Source organism: Mustela nigripes, chromosome 13 (assembly GCF_022355385.1).
Source record: "Mustela nigripes isolate SB6536 chromosome 13, MUSNIG.SB6536, whole genome shotgun sequence".
In the NCBI taxonomy this organism is placed as follows: domain Eukaryota; kingdom Metazoa; phylum Chordata; class Mammalia; order Carnivora; family Mustelidae; genus Mustela; species Mustela nigripes.
In genome coordinates, this window is record NC_081569.1 from 58,552,827 (window position 1) to 58,562,139 (window position 9,313).

The following is a 9,313-nucleotide window of genomic DNA, read 5'->3' on the forward strand; positions in this document are numbered from 1 at the left end:
TTTGCTAAACTTAGCCCCCAGTGATAAGAGGCATCCCAGCCTGGGAGGGAGAGAAGCAGACTTGGCTCCCAGCCCCCCCCCCCCAACAAGTGTGCAAAAGGATTTCCCCCAAGGCTCTGATTAAAAATGCAAATCCCACGGGCACCTGGGTGGCTCAGTCGTTAAGTGGCTGTCTTTGGCTCAGGTCATGATCCCAGGGTGCTGGGAATCAGGCTCTCTGCTCAGCGGGAAGCCTGCTTCTCCCTCTCCCATTCCCCCTGCTTGTGTTCCCTCTCTGGCTGTCTCTCTCTGTCAAATAAATAAATAAAATTTTTTAAAAATGCAAATCCCAGAATTCCACTCCCCAGGAAGGGAGATTCAGGGTGGGGAGGGGCAGGAATTTTCTTTTTAGAACAAGCTCCACAGGTGATGTCAATCCAGGTGGTCTGTGGTTCACCAGGAAAGGAACAACTGTTCTTCATTCCCACTTTACTGGTAGCCTTCCCTCGAGCTTCTAAGATGATCAGAGTGCTGGCCACCTTTCCCCCCGGAGAACTCCTTGGCTTCTCAGAAATGAACGGACACCATAGTCTCCCAGACCTAAATGCAGATAGAAATCTTTGAGACAGGATGACAGGTAAACCCGCTCATCAGTGAACAAGTCCCAGATCGACCAGAAGAGGAGCTTCTGGGAGGGATGAGCGGTGAGAGAAGGAGCGTGACAGTACCTGAACCACAGCCCCCGCCCCACGGACATTCCTGTGACAGGAAGTAAGAGCCTCCTGCCTAAACACAGGCGTCCCTGGGAGAGAGAAATTCCTGGAAAACATAGAGGTTTTTATTGCTTCGTTTTAGAAAGACGACAGGGGCAGTCCTTCCATTCTTACAAAATATGGCTAAATTGAGAGCTCAGTCTCCTGCCCAACACCAGAGAAGTTTAATTTTATGTTGTTACTGGCTTAATTCTTAATGGCAGACTTTTTAAGAGGAACAGAGTAATAAGGAGCATTCCTATGAGTCCTCCAACAGAGAGAATGGGATTTTAGGGCTGATGGATGTCCCACTGGAAAGCCAGCTGGTCTTGGGAGGGTGTGTCCTTGCCAGCTCAAGTCTCAGACACACAAAATTCAGAGCTCAGGAAACAGCCCCTCCCTCAGGGGACCAGGAGGTCAATGTCTCCCCAGGTGTGTGTGAGGGAGAGAAACCAAACAGGACGGAGGAGGAACTGGTGAGCTAAACTCCCAGCCTTAATCCACTGAAGTGAAATGCAATCTGCTCACTGATCCAGGCGAAGGTACCAGAAAGACAATGCTCGGCCCTCACCTGGAAACTGCAGGAATGCAGTCTGTCAGCACAAGGCTCTCCCCTCTGCAGCAACCTGATGCCCTCCCTACCTTCTTCCAGACCAAGACTCTTTTCTATTCCATTCTGCTAGCATTTGTTGAGTGCCTAAGGGATACTCTGGGAAGTGCAGGGAACCGATCCCTTCAGCCCAGCCTCTGTATACTTGAGCGGTGGGTGACCAGCATCCTACCTGAGATTAAAAGACACACTTAGAGTCCCCTGTAGGATTTTTAAGGAGCCGTAAATGATCAGAAGATCAAATAATGAGATCTGAAAGCACTAGCTAGCTACTGACAAAGGAATTGCATCCCAAGGTTTTTTGGGGTTTTTTAATTATTTGTTTAGAGGCCCAACACATTTGTCCAAAGTTAGCAATTCTTGTCAGATATGCAGTCCACACCTAATGGATTCAAAGTGCAGGTAAAATTACACATGTACAAAGAAAACAGGCAAGACATTTCTGCTATATTTCTGATTATAATTAACTTTATAATTAGAAATTTATTATAACTTTATAAAATAATTGTTAAAAATATTTAAAGTTTATCTTTCATGATGACAGACCCGGGAAATACTATTTCAGTAGAATTTGATAAAAAGAGATTTTTATGATCAAGTAGGAGGAAACCGGGACTTAGATTCTTACCTCACATTCTTTAAAAAAAAAAAAAAAAAAGCACACACTCTTGATTAAAATAGTGCACATTGTAAAAATTTTGAAAAACACATTAAAAATCAAAAGTAAAAAATACAGATTATGTACAGCCAACAGGATGTAACTGCTGTAAACATTCCACTGTATCTTTGTCTGGGCTTTTTATTCTAAACATAAATGCACGTATTATTTTAATTGGAAGATACAAACATTTTTATCATCTGCTTTTTTATTTTTTACTATAAAGCTGTCCGTTTGATCGCAGTGTTATGAGCACTATATTTATTAGCTTTCTTCTTAATCCTTGACAAATTGATAAACCCCAAATTGTCTCATCTAAATATTTAGTTTTCTGATCCCTGTTGAGATTGGCCTTTGGTTTCCTTTGATTTATTGACCACTTGTATTTTTTCAAATATAAATTGTCTTTTGTGTCTTCTGCCTAGTTTTTATTTTTTTAAGATTTATTTATTTATTTGAGAAAGAGAGCATGCATGAGAGCTGGGGAAGAGGCAAAGAGAGAGGAAGAGAAGGTCACGCAAACTCACCACTGAGCACAGAGCCTGATGCAGAGTTTGATCCCACGACCTTGAGACCATAACCTGAGCCAAAATCAAGAGTCAAATGCTTAACAGACTGAGCCACCCAGGTACCCCTGCCTACTTTTCTGCTGGAGTATTCAGTTTTCTTGGAGCTGAAAAGATTGTGAAGATACATGAATATCTCCTTGGTCATATATATGTTACAAATATTGTCACTGTCATTTAATTTTGACTTGGTTTGTGGTGTCATTTCACACTCAGCATCTTTAAGTTGTGTGTCATCAAATCTATTCATATTTTCCTTTTCAGTTTCTCCCTGTTTTCAAGTGTAGAAATTATTTCTCCACAGGATCCAACATCAAGGTTGATTTTCTTCATGTTAGTATGATTCAGTCTCTGCATTTTGAAAAAAAATAATGCATTGACATGATTACAGGGCAAAGTTTATAGATTTATGTACATACATAGTGGTCTTGCCTCTACCCCTCCCTTCCTCACCCAAACAACCCCCTTTCCCTGTAGGTATTCATTTTTATTAGTGTCCTGTTCACATTTTCAGTACTTCTTTGTGAAAACTCTAAAAAAATTATCTATTTGATCCTTCTGGAACTAATATAGAATATTGCATATTGAAAAGGATTGGGTTTTTTCCTACTAATGTTCCTAATTGGTTAAGGCTAAGAGCAAAATGTTGATTTCTGAACATTTATTTTGAATACATTTATATTGTTAATTTTTAATAATTTTTCAGTTTGTCATCTTGGGTTTTAGATAGATGATCATGTCACCTTTTTTTATTTATACTGATGATGTCATCCTCTCCTTGCAAATAGTATATTCTTATTCTAGTTCTTATTTTGTTATGTCAAAATAAATCACCACTTTTCTTTGTAACAAATTTATAGTGATAACTTATAATACTGCCTATGATTTGTAATCATAAGAATCTTTTCCAGCTCTCAAAAAGAATGACCGTTACCACCTCTAGAGTTGCTCTTATCATTTCTTTTAGTTAGGATGGGCTACATTACATTGCATTTTCATGTTAGTGAACAACCATGAAATCTTAAAAACTTAGAACCATGAGGGTTTTTTTTCTCACTTAGGGAATTTATCACCATGGATCATGGGAAGCTCAGTTCCACGCTAGACAGACTCCAGGACCCATTCTGTTGGAGGTTATACGATCAAACATTTGTCAGCTGTTGATGCTCAGGCTGGGGGAAGGAAAGGTGGAAAATTATGCACTCATTCCCACAGCCTTCTTTCTGGGACACATGTCATTTCCAGTCACATTTTACCAGCCAAATTAAGTCATATGACCATCTTGGCTGCCTTTAAAAGAACCTAGAAATTCTATCCTACTACTTGCCTAAAAGAAAACTAGTTGGAGGGGCACCTGGGTGGCTAAGTGGGTTAAAGCCTCTGCCTTCAGCTCAGGTCATGATTCCAGGGTCCTGGGATCAAGCCCTGCATCGGGCTCTCCGCTCAGTGGGGAGCCTGCTTCCTCCTCTCTCTCTCTGCCTACTCATGATCTCTATCTGTCAAATAAATAAATAAAATATTTTTTAAAAAAAAGAAAACTACTTGGAAGTGTGAGTATACAGCACTAACAAACTATAGTGTCAGTCTAAACACACACATCTGTATACACACCCACAAATGTATGAATGGATTCTTCAACATTGGTGATAGTTTTTAAGGTATCTTGGGGTTTTGGCAGTGACAGAAGTGATCCATGTTAATTGTACTAACTAATGAGATGATTTTTTTAAAGAGAGCGTAAGTAAAAGGGGCAGGGGGAGAAGAAGAGAGAATCTTAAGCAGGCTCCATGTTCAATGCAGAACCCAACATGGGGCTCAGTTTCACAACCCCAAGATCATGATCTGAGCTGAAATCAAGAGTCAGACACTCAACCAACTGAGCCACCCACATGTTCCCTAACTAGATGATTTTTAATAGACTCTCTAATCCAGTAATGCTAACCTTCCAATTCCAAATGAATTTTTTAAACTTATGAATTGTTAGGGGTTTGACTTACTTCTTCCCTTCCTTTTAGTCTAAATTAATTAATGTTTACTATGATTTGCTGGTGGCTGATTTCCAGATTTAGGTTCATAATCATATACAGCACAGCTAGTAATTTAATTATAAATGCAAGTAATCCCTAAGAGGCCACAGTTTACTTTCAGATCTTACTGATTTCATACCCTAAGAAAGTCCTTAAATTATAACACTGATCAATAAAGTGATGGCCACATATTCATAAATGTCAAGCAATTACTAAATAATTTGGCCTGGTAAATCATTCCTAATTGTGTCTGAAGTCAAAGGTATCACCAAATCTTTCCTCATCTGAGGTTAACTGCATTCCTTATACAAAGCAACTGGTTGCCATGAAGAAAGTGGAGTCATTCAAACCTCACCATCCCAAACCAAGCAGGATCTTCCATTTCCATAGCCTCCATCACACCCATTCGGTTGGCTTGCCTAAGACATGAAATTACATAGAAATTCTCTTCTGAATCCCCAAAACATGTCGGTGAACCAAGAGCCTGAAAATATACAATTATGGTATTAAATCATTGATTAGTGACACAGAAAAACTGAGTGTTTTTATAGCATGCACTCCTTAAGAGATTTGTCTATTGACATTAAAATCCCCAGTGGGAGTTCTCGCTGGTATGGGCTGTGAGGATTCTGGTTGGAGTACTATGATAATGCATTTACTTACAAGATGGAAGGTTGGGGCAGAAATATGTGTTCCCCCATCCCCTCCCAAAAAGCTTTGAAATCATGATATATATTAATAACACATATAGTACACACACATATAGTAACACATATAGTACACTCTCTCTATATATATATAATATACAGTAACACATATAGTACACTCATGCATGCATATATACATTTTTTAAACATGACCCTGGAAGACCATGTTCTTTCATTTGCTCTTCTTCCTATTGTCCTATTACAGGAGACCCTCAGTCAGGATTTTGAAGTTTGTTTGTTTGGGGTGTGGTTAATGTTCTGTTCCGTTAAAGTAAGGCACACACTGGGGAACCTGGGTGGCTCAGTGGGTTAAAGCTTCTGCCTTCGGCTCCGGTCATGTTCCCAGGGTCCTGGGATCGAGCTCCGCATTGGGCTCTCTGCTCAGCAGGGAGCCTGCTTCCCTCTCTCTCTCTCTCTGCCTGCCTCTCTGCCTACTGTGATCTCTGTCTGTCAAATAGTTAAATAAAATCTTTTAAAAAATGTTTTTAAAAAAAAAGTAAGACACACACTGCTGAGGGAAAATCTAGCACCAACCACCGTCAAATGGCCCCGCCCCCTCCTCTGGTTTATACTAGCCTTAGCAATTAGGTAAGTTAGTATTGTTTTAAAATGGCTATTCTTTGCCTGGTCTCCCTTGGAATGCATTTCTCACTCGCAGCCCAACTCCCCCATGCCAGCCCAGAATTCGATTAATCCTCAACAAGTGGCCCATTTTGCACTTGATCTTAGCCAAAAGGCCAAGAAGCGATTCAAGTGGCCCATTTTGGATGACAATTCTGAGTGGATGCTCCTAATGTCATAGCGTGTCTTTTATTGGTTTTCCCCCCTTCATTGTATTCCTTCATTGATGTTTTTGACCTGGGTCCAGAAATGGTCTGGTTCATACCATTTAATTTTATACCTTTTGTTTCATTTCATTTAAATTTTAGGAAATAATGGGTATTTAAAAGAATAAGCATTTAAAATCAAACAAAGAAAGGGTGGAAATGAGCAGAGCATGGGATGACCATTTGAGAGTCATGACCAAAAGGGCCCAGAAAAGCCTTTCCACTGCGCTCTGCAGGGATGTCTGCCTGGGTTCCAATACATCTGTTCTATTTTTTGCTACTCCCAAGCAAGTTCATGTTCCCTCAAAATAAACCACCAAATCTGAGGATATATAATTAATATAGAATGATATGTAATTATTTGTCTCACCTTAGATGTAAAACGGTGTCCTTCCTTAATGTGCCTGCGTGTGTGAATAGCAGAAGACAGAACTCTTTCTGTTGTGTGAAGAGAAAAAGGAGCAAATCTAATCGCAGGCATAAATACCTTTCTAGAACCGCACTTAAGATAGTGGGTTCCCTGGGACAGCAGATCCTTGGGATATTATCAAGCATTGCAAAGGGGAAAAAAGATCTGTGGTCCAGTGGGATTAAATAAATTCAAACAATGTTCTTCATGTAGACTTCTCTGTATCTTTAACATGAGGTTAATGGCCCTTCTGAATCTCCAGTGCAGTCTTAAATACACGTTTAGCTGTTTCCTGAATTTATTTAATTACAAAAACCAACTTTTGAAAAATGCTTGGTGGCACATATTTTAGGAATCCCTACTCTAAAAGAAAGAAAAACGTAAATAATTGTTTAGTTGAAAAGACAACCTCATTTGAAATTAGCAGATGATGGGACGCCTGGGCGGCTCAGTTGGTTATGAAGCTCAGGTCATGATCCAGCTCAGGTCATGATCCCAGAATCCTGGGATCCAGCCCCACATCAGACTCATTGCTCAGTGGGGAGCCTGCTTCTCCCTCTCCCTCTGCTGCTCCCCCTGTTTGTACTTGTTCACTCTCTCTCTATCTCTCTCTCTCTCTGTCAAATAAATAAATAAAACCTTTAAAACATAAAAATAAAAGCATCCAAAAAAAATTAAGCATCCAACTCTTGGTTTCAACTCAGGTCATGCTCTCAGGGTTATGAGATCAAGCCCTGCATCAGGCTTTGCCCTCAGCATGGAGTCTGCTTGAGATTCTCTCTTTCCCCCTCTGCCCCTCCCCCCACTCACTCTCTCACACGTGCAATCTCTCTCTCAAATAAGCAAAATCTTTTAAAAAAATAAGAGAAAGAAAGAAAGAAAAGAAAACACAGCTAGTTCTTCCCTAGAGACCCACCAGAGCCAAGGTGTACCTGTGCAACCTTTGACTTTGGCAGGGATCCCCCAGCCTGAGCAGTGATTCATTACAGGGTCATCTGGACATGTCTTACTATGTCCATCTCTGTTTCAGACAATAACTCAGCTAGTCTTTAGATCAGTGTCCTAATAGGTGATGGTGGAAACTTCCCTGGTTGGGGGTCCAGGAGGGGAACAAGATCGTCATGCCTGAACCTGGCCCACGTGTCTTCTTCCACCAGGCCGGGCTAGCTGGGAGGATCGCTGTTGTTTTTTTACGAATGTCATCTGGGGTAATTCATTCTTCTGTCTTTGCCATTCAGCCATAACTGTGGTGGGAGGATTTTTTTTTTTCTTTGAGTTTTTTGTGTGTGTGTTTTAAACCTAAACTGTTCAAAGAAAATATGTGTTGTTCCTGGACCTCTATGTAGCATGTTTTCTGAATTAGATGCATTTTCACAGAGAATTAGTCTTTAAATCCCTGTGAGCTTAAAAATAGACCAAGAACCAAATGTTTCCTCTCTCTTTGGAATGTAAAGTGTTTTTGTGAGTGGGTATTGGTTTTCCTTTGGGGGAGTGCAGAGGGAGTAGCATAATTAAGCAAATCAAGAAAAGAAAGAAAATAATTTAACTATTTCCCATACCACCCATACTTAGAGACATACTTATATTCATAGTAAAGCTTATACTGGATATTCATTTATTCATTCATCCACTCTTTCATTCACAAAAGTTGACTGTGGACCTACCAAGTTCAAGGTGCTGTGCTGAGAGAAATGTACAGGAAGAAGCCTGGAACATTTAAGAGCAGGATATTGATAGACATACAAATGGAAGTTTTTAATGATTTGAGCTTCTTAGATTTTTGACTAATTAAAGCTCAGGAAAAGTGATAACATTGGTGTTGGCAAAAGTGCCAGCAAAGGAGTTATCAGACAGAACAATCTGCAGCAAATTTCATCAGCCAAGAAACTTCAATTCTTTATACCCATCCAAGGAGAAAGTTAATTATGGCTTTGGTTAATTGTTCTCCTGGCTCTGTGGTATTATCTTAACACAGAAGGCAAGAGGAGGCAAAAAGGAGTTGAAAGAACAATCCTTCTACAATACACTGGGGAGAATCAAAAACACAGATGTTCCTCTCTAGGACCCTTGTGACTGATCAGATTCTCCTACCCAGACCCTAAAAGGACTTAGCCAAAGCAATAATGTTAGCTGTGAATGTTAACACATTAATCAGTCTTTCTTCTGTATGGAAAGTTCCAAGACTTTCTGAACAGAGTCCTTCAAGACTCAGCTTATATCCTCTGTGACCTCTGCACACTCAAGCCCCCACACAAAACCAAGCCGGCCTTGGCCCCTACTCAGCACTCCCACACACCCTTCTTGTCTTCACTACTCATCCCTCACCATCAGCATTTTTCTGGGTCCCTCTCCCTCACAGGTCTGGTAGATATATGATGGGTCTTTAGCATGTACTAGGCACTCAAAAGGTGTATTATAATACATAAGCTATGAAATTTTCAGAGAATGTATCTGAGGGAAACATTAAAAAATACTCATGCACATTTAAATAATAAACACTACATTAAAGGTGGTTTACATCTATAAACAGAAAAAATCTGGCAAACAGCAAAAAAACAATGACCTATCTCACAGGGTACATGGAACCCACCACAGCTTCCAAGAGGTAATTAGCCTAAAGGTAACTCTCAGCTCTAACCACTAAAAGTGTGGAGTCTGCTTATTTTTAATAGTGGGGAGCATTTCATTTTGTTAAGATTTATTTGTCAGCGCATGAGAGAGCACAAGCAGGGGGAGCACCAGGCAGAGAGAGGGAGAAGCAGAATCCCACTGAGCAGG